The sequence below is a fragment of the Henckelia pumila genome, chromosome 1, assembly GCF_033568475.1.
Source record: "Henckelia pumila isolate YLH828 chromosome 1, ASM3356847v2, whole genome shotgun sequence".
Taxonomy (NCBI): Eukaryota; Viridiplantae; Streptophyta; class Magnoliopsida; order Lamiales; family Gesneriaceae; genus Henckelia; species Henckelia pumila.
In genome coordinates, this window is record NC_133120.1 from 176,910,077 (window position 1) to 176,925,003 (window position 14,927).

A 14,927-nucleotide genomic window follows, 5' to 3' on the forward strand; every position below is an offset into this window, starting at 1 on the left:
TCCCCAAAGCCAGATCCTTAAAGATACAAGAGTCACTATTAAATATAGTCCGACAATGGACAGAGGAATTAAGTTGACTGACAGATAATAAATTGCATGTAAGCTCGGGCACGAAGAGAACAAACTGTAAACTAATATCCCGGTTGAGAGTAACTGAACCAATACCAACCACCGAGGAGGTAGTCCCATTAGCAATGCGAACGGAACGAGAATCCTCACAAGGACTATAAGAGTCAAATAACAAAAAATTCCCAGTCATATGATCGGAGGCACCCGAATCAATGATCCAGACATCGGATAATATGGGTTTCGAAAGAAGAGCATTGGCACAGTGAGCAATAGCTGAGTGATGGGCAATGTTACCAGCCCCTAGGAGAGTCGGGGAAGAAGCGGATGGAGTGAGCATGGATTTCAACATCTCCAATTGTTCCTTGGTGAAAGGCAGCGGGGTGGAGGAGGAACTGTCAGTGGCAGCGGCGGTGGACTGGTGAGCCCTAGCCGGCTTCCAATCGGCTGGTTTCCCGTGGATGCGCCAGCAAGTTTCGAGGGTGTGATTTGGCCGTTTACACTTTGGACACCATGGTCTACCATTGCAGATGTTAGGCTCACCAAAGGGGGCAGCAATCGCTGGTGGATGGGCTGGAGGTTCTGGGCCTGTGTTGAAAGTGGGCCGATGAGTGTCAATGGCTGACCCATCGATAGATGGAGAAGAACCAGGAGAGCCCAGCATCAAGTGGCGCCTACTTTTATCATAGAGCACCTCAGAAAAGACGGCACAAAGGCCAGGCAGTGGTTTAGTGCCCAAAATTCGGCCTCGGACAGCATCGAAAGATGGATGGAGGCCCAACAGAAATTGGAAGACACGCTTGGTGTCCAAGATTGAATAGAAGAGAGCTTCATCAGTGGTACAGGTCCAGGCATGAGACGCGAACAAATCCAGTTTTTGTCACAAGCGAGTGTTTCATTCGAAGTTAATTTTGTAAGTTTTAATTTGTATGCTTAAAGCTTTGTATTTACAAGAAATAAAATCTTGAATCAAGTTTTATAAGATTTTGGTGCATAGAATTCAAGTTGTGAATGAAACTCGATAGTTCAAGTTCAATTTGATAAGACATCATGCTTGATCTCAATTTACAAGACATAAAATCTTGAATTTAGAGTTCTAAGCTATAATGCTTAAAATTTGAAAAACTTGGAAATGTCAACGTCAATCCACTAGTGAAATGATAAATTGAAGAATACAATATTGTGAAATTTGATGACAATGTAAGATATTTGAATTCTTTACGCAATCATGCTTAAATCAAAATTTAACAAGACATGAAATCTTGAGTTTGGATTTCTAAGTTTCAAATTAGAATTCGAAAAGCTATGATTACCAAAATATGTGGGGCAATCGATTGAAATTAAAACATGTATTCTCAATTTAAATCACATACGAAGAAGTAAAAACTCCTTATGAACTATAGAAATGCCACAAACATTTCTAGGAATATCATGAAAATTTGGGGTTTTTTTTAGCAAATTAAAGGTTCTCATTCAAGAACAAATGAATGTATGCACCAAAAATTGTGCATTGTCTTTATTGATACTAGCGGACGATGCACACGCGTTGCGTGTGTAAAATAATAACCACAACACACAAATCTTGATTGTTATAAGATAAGGTTAATTCGTCGACACCAATTCAATACAACCTAATTTAATCTAATAACTTATCATGTACATTTTGGCAACTCAATGACATAAACATGACACATTTTTCCTAGCTTTGTAGCATACGAATATTCATCCACATAAACACGTATTTGTTCCATCCTAGAGTGCTTATAAAGGCTAATGGTGACCAAAACACTAAATTTAACAGTTGAAGATGTGAAGTCTATGAACGTCAGCACACCACATCTGTCCAGTTTCAATCTTTTTCTGCCAAATCTTGTTAAGCATTATTGAATCACTCATCCAAACTATTAAAACACATGCACTTTCTCTCAATCTATTCAATAAACCAAAAACATACTTGAACTTTAAAAGCAGCGCCGTGAATTTTGTTCTTTTGCCAATATATTAAAGCCACACCAACCTTGTTATCCTCATTTCTCTGCATCCATTCCACCATGTGACACCATCGATGTCGAGCATCTCAACATTCATTCCACCATGAAGAACTCACTGCTTGAAATGTGTAAAAATAATAATCAACCAGCACGATGGTTCCAATATATCTGGAGAAAAGACATTACTCCATATATATATATATATATATATATATATATATATATATATATATGAAACAATACACACCTTTTTATTCTCATATGTAGACTTTCAAAATTCAAAAGATTACCCAAATTGTCAACCGGATGTCCAAATAATGCACCAGTGACCCATTTCTACCGTTTCGAATCTACCCCATCATTCATGGAACTCGACAAGATCAACAATAACTCTGTAGGTATTAAGGCATGAAATCTAAATTAGCTTATCTTAAACACTATCGGACGTCACACACTCATTGGATGTCTAGAATATTGACCATAATCATATAACCCAAATGACAACATGACCACAAAATTCGAGTGTTAGTATTATCCCCTTAGCTTGAATCTTTCGCGCTTATATCATAAATAAAATATCTGAAAATATAATCATCCTTTATAAAAAAAAATTATGCGTTTCATGAGAATATATTAAATTGTTGATGCTTGAGAAAAATATAAACAAAAATCACAACATAATGAGTGATAAAGTTGAATGCAAAACTAACCTCTACAATTATCAAAAGAAGAAAAAAAAACTGATCTCTACTAATTAAAATTCTCAATTATTTCCATCGTTATTGATCAAATGATAACTAAAACTTAACTCTAAATTAAATGATAACTAATTTCAGTCTTAAATGATAATTGACAAAAACCACGTGACAAATCCATGATCTCACAATGAAAAAAATAAACAGAATCACCTTTGAGGTAGCTAACTGTGAAGAGTACATGATTCCACCTTATATATGGCCACATGATGCCAAAAAAAAATGTAAATTCTGCAATTTTTCTTATCTTTTTTATTTCCTGTTAAGGAGAGGATACTGATTTAGGGTATAGTTATAGTCAAGCTTTTGTCCATAAATGGAGAGTTTAATCCCTCAACTATGTTTCTTTAGTAACTTGCTCCATAAAATCATCAGGATCCAAATGAAGCTAAAATCTTAATATAACTCCCAATATGTCAAATTCTCCAAGGCTTTGATCTTTTGAAAGCAGTTTTGAATTTATTGGTAGATGATCGAGCAAATACTACCACGAAAAATCAACGTAAATATATCTATCAATTAAGCTCGAATAAATCGCAAGTACACGAGTCAAGTAATAATATAGTGTACAAAGTACGAGTATCGTCCCACAGAGATTGATTTATGACAAGATTACCTCAAGTATGATTCTTTAATTAATTAAAACGAGAGAGAGAATAAATTAATAAACTAAAATAAAAAGATAAATTAAAAGCAAAACAATAAATTAAGTTCAGAAAATAAATAAACGATTGTTAGGATCTCGGTTCACCTACCCCTTTTCTACTCTAATGATTGAATTTTAATTCTCAAGTCATGCTTTTGACGAAATTCCCTAATCTATCAATATACTCTCTCGAGCTATATTAATCTAATTAACGAATTGTAATAACCAAGTTTCCTTGTGTTATTTAACAACTGCAATTGCATTAACGATTTTTGGAATCCTCTAGCTTTCACCCTGGTGGACTATGACTATCAACATGTATCCAACCTCATATCTCTATGTAAGTTGTAGATCCATGGATTATATTACCCTATCATGTCATAAAATCTCCTCTCGGTATCAATTATAAAACATAAAATCAATAAGAAGTTGATCAATCTCCAAAATTGCAATAAACACAATAATATAATCAAGAATCCTTAAAAACTAATTTCAATCTTCAAGAAGAAATCAAAACATAAGTTTTGGGGGTAGGATCCCCTAAATCCCAACAAATAAAAGAAAAGGAAAAGAGAAAACTAGTTTGTGGTTCTTGAGTTCTTCACGTTCTTCTCCCTCTTTTCGTTCTTCTCCTTGGATGGCCGCCTTTCTCCTACGTTTCTGATGTGTGGAACCCTTAAAACGTCAGATTTTTATCTATTTATAGTGCCCAAGAGTTCTTTCCATGTAAAACACCCAGAAATATCTTTTTTTCAACTTACGCACGGGCGCCCGAGCGGTAGAAAAGTGCAGCTCGCGCGCTGGGGCTTCTGTTCTGAACTTTTTTCTCAAACAGGCATGCGCCCGCGCGGTAATAAATAGCAGCCAGCGCGCCGACTGTTTTTTCCAGCGCGCAACAATTTTGTAAAATTCATAACTTCAGTTCTAGCCGTCGGATTGAGCTGAAATTTTGACAGTAGCTGTAAAAATCTTGAACTACAATCTGGACGGTGGAGATTTGATTTGGAGCTTCCTAAAATTAAATTTGAATTTTTTACCAAGGCTGCTCCGTAATTTATTCTTCAAAAACCCATTTCCTACAAAATTAACCCGGAGAGTGAAATGCTCATGCATGAGATTAATTACAAATAAAACATATAAAAATACACAAGAAACCATATGAATGCATGCCAAATAGACATAAAATAATGCACACAAAATGCACTTATCAATAGATACGATCAGTGAGGCGATATGAAGCGAGTAATTAATATTGTTAGATTTTGAATGATTGCACACTAAAGCAATATTTTTGCACATCCCGATTCTTCCTAATGAAGAGAAAATAAATTAATGTTTGTGCAAGCGTAATATGACACATTTATATTGATCATTAAGTTCTAATCAGAAAAGAACAACAAATATGATCTATACCTCAAATCAAAGAGACAGCAGAGTTACAGTTCATACCTTGCAAGTTCATGATTTATCACTTAAATAGAGCAAGTCGAAAACCACCAGATAGTTTCCTATATTCTTAACCATTGTAATTGCTGCGCTCATGAAGTTATAATCAGAAAAAAAACAATAAATTTGAGTACAACTCAAATCAAAGAGACAGTAGAGTTACAGTTCATACCTTGCAATTTCATGATTTATCACTTAAATAGAGGAAGTCCAAAACCACCAGACAGTTTCCTGTATTCTCAACCACTGTAATTGCTGCACAAACCTTTAGATTCTCCTCTGTTGAAGTTGTAAAAATGCATACTTTTGAATCACACTTTACCCTTTTCTCTTGAATATAAATATTCATTCAGACAAAAAAATAATAAATGCAATGAGTAGGCCATATTTATTTATTAAAAAAAAATGGACATAATAGAAAATCTTGAAAAAAATTGTAATTGACTCATTGAAGTATGTGACTATTCCTACAGTGCAAAAATAAAATCTAACCATAATGAATTAAAAGTTTAAGATATTAAATGCATGTTATGGACCCTATTGGTTTGAATATTGGTTAAATTTCAAACACTTACATTGGATTAATTCAAGCACGCAATAATTCCACTAAATGCAAAGCACCTGAAAGACATATGAGTGATACCGATAAGAATTCTCAATAAAAAAATCACAACTTTAAGTACAGAGTATCTTATAAAAGTTAGAACAGAAATAACCACAAATAACTGAATAAGCACAAACGCATTCAAAAAAGTCATCTTAGATAATAATTAATTAAAAATTTATAGCTTTCAATTGTGTTTTAGACTCTCAAACACATACCCATGTAGGCATGAACCGTTCCCTACAATACACATAGATAAAGTTCAGCGATAAATTAGGAAAGAATAGGGGCAAAAAGAGGAAGTATGTACGAAAACCTGTGGTACTCTTAGCTTTTGAGAGTAGCCCTCATTTTCTTTGAACGGGAAATTTATTCTAAAAAATGAAAACAGATGAAAAATAATTCATCAGCAATACAGAGAAAAACATCGAAATTAGAGATTTGTAGCAATTAAAAAACAACCTCGTCAGCATCAACCTTGGCCCCTTGCAGCGATTACTGCACCATCTGAAGTTCTGAACCATGTCATCCTTTTGGCTTTGGGTTTTGGATTTTTAGAATTGATCGATTCAGTTATTTTAGGCTTTGGCTAGGATTTGTGTATTTTGGAAGGCGTGGGAGAGAGATGGACTAAATAAACGTGGGAAGAACCGAAGAACAAAAATAATTGAGTAGAAAGGGTATTTTAGGTAGAGTGAAAAACAGACCAAGACACCATAGTGATTTTTAAAAGGTTCTTAGACGTAATAAATAGTAAAAGATGTCAATAATTGCAGTGACAATCGAAATCGGTGAACCAGTGAAACATTGCAAAGAAATGTTAATATTGTGAAGCATGTCGTGTTAACTGTTAGGACATGACTAAGACAGAATGTCCGTCGTAATAAATGACAATGAAGTTGTAACTGGAACTTGTGTAAAGTGAAATAGAGATGAATTTGAAGTTCGTTACAACATAAAATAAGAAATAAATTATAGACAGAAGAAAATTTGTTGTAGAAGTTTCGTCAATATGAAAAGAAACAAAAGTGTAAACAATCATAGAATTGATGATTGAATGAAATGTTCACTTTCTACAGTGATTATGAACACAAAATTTGTTGATAAATGACTTTTACTTGAGAGGGATATGGATACTACTCATGTGATATGTGGAACTAAGATCATTAAAACATGTGAAGGAATTGTCCTCACACATTCTCATTAAATTATGATGGTGCTAATAAGAGTCGATGCTATTCATATCGAAACTCCAGTAGATGCAAATTACATTTGGATAAGAACAATGGATAACCCATATTATGATTGCAATATTCAAGTGTAATAGAAAGTTTGATGTACGTCACAAACTGTACACGTTTTGATATTGGTTAAAAGTCAACAAACATCGAAGATGTATATGAGATATGTAATATCATTAAAAGGCTATTGTGATGAAAAATTCATATTGGACACAAAAGACTTGGTTGAGGAACCATTGTGTATAAATCGATCTATTATATCCACAATGTGTTTCATGTATCGCTGTTGCGACAGTATGTGGCTGATGAGTCCCACATCTTGCAGCCGTCTGAAGTACAGTTGGATCAGATTTGACATATGTAAAGTGACCATTACGTATTATGGGACATAAGGACAAGGTGTTACGTAATAATATTATTCCTCTTGTTCTAGTCCAGTGGCAGCGCCGAGACACAGAGGAAACCACTTGGGAACTAGAGAGTCGTATGCATTTAGAGCATCTTGAATTATTATGATTGTATCTTCTTGATGTATCTTGTAAAATACTATTGATTAATAAAGATTTTTTACTCAGTGTTCAGTTTGCATAATTAAGATGTATTTTGAGGACAAAAATATATTAAGTGGGGGAGAATGTAGTAGCCCGGTTCCATTTTACAAGATTAAATGATTAAAAATGGTTAAGCACATATTAGAGACTTAAATTGGATTTAATTGGACGAATTATGGATTTTTGACCAAGGACAGTTCGGAAGGTCTGAACTAGAGTTTGGAGGGTCCGAACCCTTCGGAGGCTCAATCCATAGTTCGGAGGCTACGTTGAGTTCGGAGCATCCGAAATCAGTTTGGCCATGCAGCTGTTGAGATGTCAACACAAATCGGACACGCAAAAGTTAGGAGCCTCCGAAGTAGAGTTCAGAGCATCCAAACTGTGCATGCAGTGACGTGGTCTGCATGCAGAGATCGGAGCATCCGGACCCCCGATCGGAGCGTCCGACCTCCACCTATAAATAGGGGTTCCGAGATTTAGAATTCTCACACCATTTCACAATCTCTCTCTTTCTCTCATCTCTTGAGTGTTTAGTGGCTTTTTCTAGCCATAGTAGTCAAGGGGAAGGCCTTGGCAAGGCATCTGGCGGTCACAGAGAAGTTGTGCCCATGTTCTGGGGCATCTTCATCAAAGGACTGACGAAGGACGCAGGTATAAGTCTAGAATCTTAGTAGCTAATGGGAGTAGCTATTAGTCTAGTTAAGACTTTTAGAATAAGATTATGATGCATGAGTATTTTGCATTATAGTGCAGACTATAGTCTTGGACACAGAGGTGGTGTAGCTTCCCTAGTAAAATTAAGGTACGAAAGTACTGTTTGAGATACCTTGATCAGTATGCATGTATTATTTGTTGCATTGTTTATATTGCATGATTTTATCTGCATATATTATGTCACGTTATTATGCTTCATGCATGATCATATTGACCTGTATTCTTGAGATAGTCAGTAGTAGGGTGCTCACCCTACATGTAGTGGATGGCTGGACACGTGGAATCGTAATCAGATCACATAATCCACTGGGTATAGGAGCCACCTCCTGATGCGACGGTGCAACGTGCTATATACCTGGGCCGGTCTGTGAGCAAGATTTCTTGACCTCTTGTCTTGGTACCCATACACTTGCATACATGCACATATAATATTGTATACTCATACTCTCGTGCTGAGCGTTTTATGCTCACGTCCTCATACTATTTTTGGACACCCTATTCCACGGGGCAGGTCTCAGACTTGATGGATCAGGAGGCTCTGGGAGACCGTAGTTGCAGGATGACAGCAGTGGTGGAGTTTGGTTCTAGTGGGGTTTTTAGTATTATGTTTTTATACAGTTATTTCGATTTGGTTGTATAACTTAAATAGTTATAGATTCCTTTCCTTGGTATTGTATTTGGTTATGTTTTTTGCTATTTATTTCTGACCTTTATTTAATTAAGTTAAATGCATGCTTAAGCTATTGATTAGTAGGTGATCACGGTATGGGTCACTACATTGGTTTAATGGGACAACAAAGTTTTGAGAGTTGTTACAACAGCAATTGAGACAAGCTTTGAAAAAAGTTGTTTTCTCATTCCTAGGGTGAAAAACGTGTTGCCTATCCCATGTTGTGAGGTTAAGTTTATACTTTTAATGATTCATATACTTTAAAAATTCGAGTATGGTAGGATACTTGTTATAAGGGATCACCAATGCAAGTGTGAAGATGAGCAGCTTTAATGAAATACTTATCAATCCAAGAGCGTGTCCATAGCTAAAACGGACACAACCATGAGAACAAAAGGATGTGAGAAGGCTTATTGTGTAGGTATTATTGTCTTGGTTTACACAAAAGGTTGAGTATCTGATAAGTGCATTTTGTAGGCATTAGTTCGTGATATTTTTATGCTTATTTTGTGTGCATTTTTATTATTTTGTGTGTTTTTATGTGTTTTATTGCATTCATGTGTATTTCATTCTCCGGGTTTTATTTGTAGGAACAATGGAAATTAAAAGAGTTTTAAAGGCTAGAAAAGAGAAAAAAAAGAGAAAAAAAAAGGAATTGAAGCGCTAAAGAAAAGTTAGCACAACATCTTGTGCTATCGCTCTAAAAGTTAGCACTACATCTAGTGCTAACGCTCTAAAAGTCAGCACTACATGGAAAACTATATGCTGTGCTGTTGGTGGTGGTTGGCGCAGAAAAGGGAGCTATCGCGCTAAAAGAAATGGTGAAGGGCGCTTCAATGAGCGCAGCTGCGCATGGATTTAGCGCTAAAGAAGAGGGCAATCACGCTATGAAGATCAGCTATCGCGCATGCTTTAGAAAATAAATAGCGCGCGCAAGAGAGGTAATGCCTTGCGGCGCGCACTACAAATTTCCAGCAGATTTGGAGCAAGGTGCGCACATGCGCGATGATGCCAGGCATGCGCGTGAGAAAGGGTAAGAGGCACTTCTTTGTTGAATTGCGCACGAGCGAGGATTATTCCGAGCGCGAGTGCGAGATTGCAAAGAGGAAATTTCCCAGAAAAAAATATTGTGGCGTAAGGAATTGATTTTTGAGGAGACGCAGAGAACGTGGGAGGCGGCTAATGCTTGGGAGAAGATTTCTTCCTCTTTTATTATTTTCTTTTGATTTTTCATGATTAAAAACTTTGTTTAAATCATGAATTTATTTATTGAGTAGTTTTATTTTTCGATCAAGGCCACGTGATTGGGCCAGACAATTTATGTAAAAAACTCGTTTGCTTATTTGAGAATTGCATACTTGATTTTAATTTATTGATTATCGAATTTATATATGTCTTGTGAATTTCCTGGCCAGTTATTTGCTTGCATGTTAATTGATTCCAAGTCGTCAGAGGAGGTTTCGATTTTGATCACTTCGATATTCAACATAGTGTAAAACTGACTAGAAATAGAATTCAGTTTCATTATGGGATTTGGGTGTAAAATGAATTTTCACAGTTATTCATGTATTCAAATTTGATTAGAATTACGAAAGATTAGTTCATCAATATTTGAATAGGTTTTATTGTTCTAGAAATAGTCCTTCGAAAAAATTTGGAAAATTCCCGTGAATTAAGATTAAGTCTGATGTCTTAGATCGACTGCTTGTTACATGAATTGTCAGGTACCTACGTGAGTCCTTGATCAAACTTTTCCCATATTTGAATTAATCCAAATTTTCTAGCTGTGTTTTAATTAATTTTATTTTAATTGCAATTTTTAATTATTAGTTTAAAATCTGAAATCACTATTTTTGATTAGTCTAGATTAAGTAGAAATAAATATATTCTGGTAGTCACAATTATATAGTCCTTGTGGGTTCGACATCTGGACATTTGTTCACTATATTATAACTTGACCTGGTACGCTTGCCAGTTGATTTTTAATCATACCGATTTAGCCGGTCAAGTTTTTGGCGCCCTTGCCGGGGACTATTGTGATATCAAAATTCTTGTTTCTATTGAGATTACACATTACTTTAATTTATTTTATTAAATTCTGGATTCCTCTCTTTTCTTTGTAACTTTCAGGTGCTAGGAGAGATGGCAGACAACCGTACTGTTCTTGATTTAATCCATCCGCCAACTGAAGGCTATGGATCTAGCATCCTTCGCCCCGCTGTTGAGGCAAAAAATTTTGAGCTGAAGCCCTCTAATATTCAGCTGATCCAACTGCAAGCAAGATTTGGGGGCACATCTGTGGAAGACCCCTACGCTCATCTGGAGCGTTTTCTTTCGATCTGCGACACGTTCAAGGTTAATGGGGTAACATCGGATGCAGTGCGACTGCGGTTATTCCCATTTTTATTACAAGGAAAAGCTACGGAGTGGTTAGATGATCTACCTGTGGGTTCCATCACTACATGGAACCAACTTGTTCAAACTTTTCTGAACAAGTATTTCCCTCCTACGAAGATGGCGAAATTATTTTCAGATATTATTTCATTCAAATAGAAGGAGGGTGAATCTTTACATGCGGCATGGACCAGATTCAAGAAGATGTTGAGGATGTGTCCTCAGCATAATTTATCTCAAAACCAGCAGACTCAGACGTTCTAAAATGGAGCCGATCAGTCGGTTCGATCTATGCTGGATGCTGCGACTAATGGATGTTTGTTCAGGAAGACGCCAGCTGAAGCCTGGGAGATCATTGGCAACATGGCAGAGAGTAACATTGGATGGCCGGATGTGAAGAGAGAGAAGAAGGATGGAGTTCTAGAGGTCGATGCTTTAATGGCCATGAATGCTAAGATCGACGCTCTAACACATCAAGTAGCGCTTATGAAAGCAGCGCCAGTAAATCATGCACAAGGGAATCTGCAAGAAGAGCAGCAGTTGTTTGAAGTTGAAGCGGCTAATTTTGCAGGAAATAAAGGACGACAGCCGTACAACTCCTACAACAATTATAATCAGAACTGGCAGCCAAACCAAGAGGAGAAGAAGCTGAGTTTTGAGGAAATCATGATGAAGTATGTGGCTTGTACAGAAGCTCGGCTACAAAATCAAGAAGCTATGCTACAAAAGATGGAGACTCGGATGGCTCAGATAGCAACCCAACTCTCTACTCGTCCTACTGGAGCGTTGCCTAGCAACACTGAACCAAATCACAGAGGCGTGAATGCTATCATGGTCGCGACTCGAGCACAGTCTGAGGAGCAGCAGAGGGACGAGGAAAAAGATGAAGGAGGGGTCGAAACAGTCAGAAATCAAGAGGATATGCGTGCTGAAAATTCCTCCAAGATAGGTAAGAAAGGTAAGACTTCAAAATTTGAAGTTAATGATAATGTTGATATTTCTACCTTACATTTTCCCCTTAGAGCTAAGCAACTGTTATTTGATTATCAATTTAAAAAGTTTCTTGAAATTTTCAAGAAACTACATATTTGCAGATTCTTTAGCTCAGATACCTAATTATGCAAAATTTCTGAAGGATTTATTGAGGAACAAGAAGAAATTGAATGATCTGACGCAGTTTACAATGAATGAGGAATGCTCGGCGGTGCTGAAAGATAAATTTCCACAAAAATCTCAGGATCCAGGTAGTTTTTCTATACCCTGTCAAATTGGAAGTCTATCTTTTGAAAATGTTTTGTGTGATCTAGGTTCGAGCATAAATTTAATGCTTTATTCTATTGCTCGACAATTAGGTGTAGAAAATATTGAACCTGTTGCTATCTCTTTTAAATTTGCTGATGGATCTATTAAATACCCGAGAGGAGTAGTAGAGAATGTCCTAGTCAAGATAGAACACTTTATATATCCTGTATATTTTGTTATTCTTGACATGGATGAGGATTGTGAGGTTCCGCTGATTTTAGGGCGTCCTTTTCTTGCTGCTAGTAGGGATTTAGTTGATGTTGAGAAGGGGGAGTTAGTGTTAAGACTGAATAATGAGCAAGTGATGTTTAATATGCCTAAGTCGTCTACTGAGAGCCCAACTTTAAAATCTTGCTCTGCTGTTTATGTGATTGATGAGACTCATGATTATGATGATGAATGTTTGCAGGTACAACTCTCTGTAGGAATTAGTCCCTTGCACAATTTCTTTAATGGTGTGGCATGCAAGTGCAGGACTGACCTGATTTTTTCACAGACGGTGGATAAACCACCTTGAATTTCGCCACTCAAGAAAGGAGTATAGTCGGGCTATAGACTATAAATTAGAGCTGACTGGGAGGAAACCCAGTGTTTTTGCTTTTTTTTTTATTTTGTTTTTGGTTTTTATCTTTATTTTTATTTGATTTTTGTTTCTTTCCCATGCCAGTTTGTCATGCCTGCTGATATATCTAGACTGCTGATATCGTCCCAACGGATATCGTCAAGAAGGAAAAGGATGAATCGAAAAACAGAATGTTATTTTTGTCTTCATTGTGTTTTTGTTTGTCCTGCATTTGTGTGTTTATTGCATTCTGTTCATCTTTCTGAAGCATTGAGGGCAATGTTTTGGATAAGTATGGGGGGGGGGGGGGGTGGGGGGTAGACTAGTTATTGCATTATTGTTGGTTGTGTTTGTTTTTCATCTGTCGTGTTTCGTATTTGTTTGCATCTAGTCTATTTTTGTTGTTGTTTGTTTTGTCTTGCATGAGTAGGATGAGTCATAATAGCCAATGGTGATGAAGTTCATTTGAAAAAAATTGGATTTTTGAAAAAAACTTTGCTCTTGACTGGACATGAGAAACTGTAGATTGAACCGTGAATATTGATAAGAACTTGTGTTAGACCAGTGGAGTGTAACGAAAGATTTGATGAAGTTTCTGTCTGTTTGACCATTGCACGGCAATAGGTGGTTTGTGGATCTTGATTGTGTTCTATGAATTTTGATGAGGCTCTAGTTTACACTTATGATCTTGGGCGCACCTAGAAAAAATTTTTACAACTCCATCCGGGCTTGGACAATGATTGAAATCCTAATTATTGCTCCATAGCTAAGTATGCGGGTAACATGGGGTTGATGCTCTATCCGGGCTATAGACGGAGGGATTAAAATAAAAAAAGAAGAGAAAATTTTTGAATCCTATCTTAGTTATAGATAAGTTTGCGGGTAATTATTGGGGCTAAAGCAATACCGGGTTCAAAATTCGGAGGTGTGTAATTAATTATCTCAAGGGAGGTGGGTTTAGTCTAGAGGTCGTTGGAAGCAATGGGCACTTGAAGAGTGAAACTTGCACTGATTTTTCATAGGTTGCTAAGCAGTTTTGAAACGAATTCGGTCTAAGTTGTATGAAACTGGAATGACATTTCACACACACACGTTCACGTTAAACCGAAGGTGTATTATGAAAAGTTGAGAGCGGGTGTGATTTTGTTTATGTGATTGAACTTCTCGGAGGCTGTGCACTCCCATGAATTGTCCTTACTTATGTCGTTGTTTGCATATTGTTTTTGCATGTCTTGCTCGAGGGTAAGCAAGGTTTAAGTATGAGAGTGTTGATAAGTGCATTTTGTAGGCATTAGTTCGTGATATTTTTATGCTTATTTTGTGTGCATTTTTATTTTTTTGTGTGTTTTTATGTGTTTTATTGCATTCATGTGTATTTCATTCTTCGGGTTTTATTTGTAGGAACAATGGAAATTAAAAGAGTTTTGAAGGCTAGAAAAGAGAAAAAAAAAAGAAGAAAAAAAAAGGAATTGAAGCGCTAAAGAAAAGTTAGCACAACATTTTGTGCTATCGTTCTAAAAGTTAGCACTACATCTAGTGCTAACGCTCTAAAAGTCAGCACTACATGGAAAACTATATGTTGCGCTGTTGGTGGTGGTTGGCGCAGAAAAGGGCGCTATCGTGCTTAAAGGAATGGTGAAGGGCGCTTCAATGAGCGCAGCTGCGCATGGATTTAGCGCTAAAGAAGAGGGCAATCGCGCTATGAAGATCAGCTATCGCGCATGCTTCGGAAAATAAATAGCGCACGCGAGCGAGGTAATGCCTCGCGCGCGCGCACTACAAATTTCCAGCAGATTTGGAGCAAGGTGCGCGCATGCACGATGATGCCAGGCATGCGCGCGAGAAAGGGTAAGAGGCACTGCTTCGATAAATTGCGTGCGAGCGAGGATGATTCCGGGCGCTAGCGCGAGATCGCAAAGAGGAAAATTTCCGAGAAAAAAATATTGTGGCGTAATGAATTGATTTTTGAGGAATCCGAACACTAT

At 36.8% G+C, this 14,927-nt stretch overlaps 1 long non-coding RNA gene across 1 annotated transcript; it reads right to left on the minus strand.

Moving 5' to 3' along the window:
* Window positions 1-5,325: 5,325 nt before the first annotated feature.
* On the minus strand, window positions 5,326-6,220 carry LOC140876297 (uncharacterized). Its single transcript, XR_012148731.1, has 3 exons — window positions 5,971-6,220; window positions 5,825-5,882; window positions 5,326-5,525 (listed from the first exon to the last, which is right to left on the minus strand). It is a non-coding gene; the product is annotated as an uncharacterized lncRNA (long non-coding RNA).
* Window positions 6,221-14,927: the final 8,707 nt, after the last annotated feature.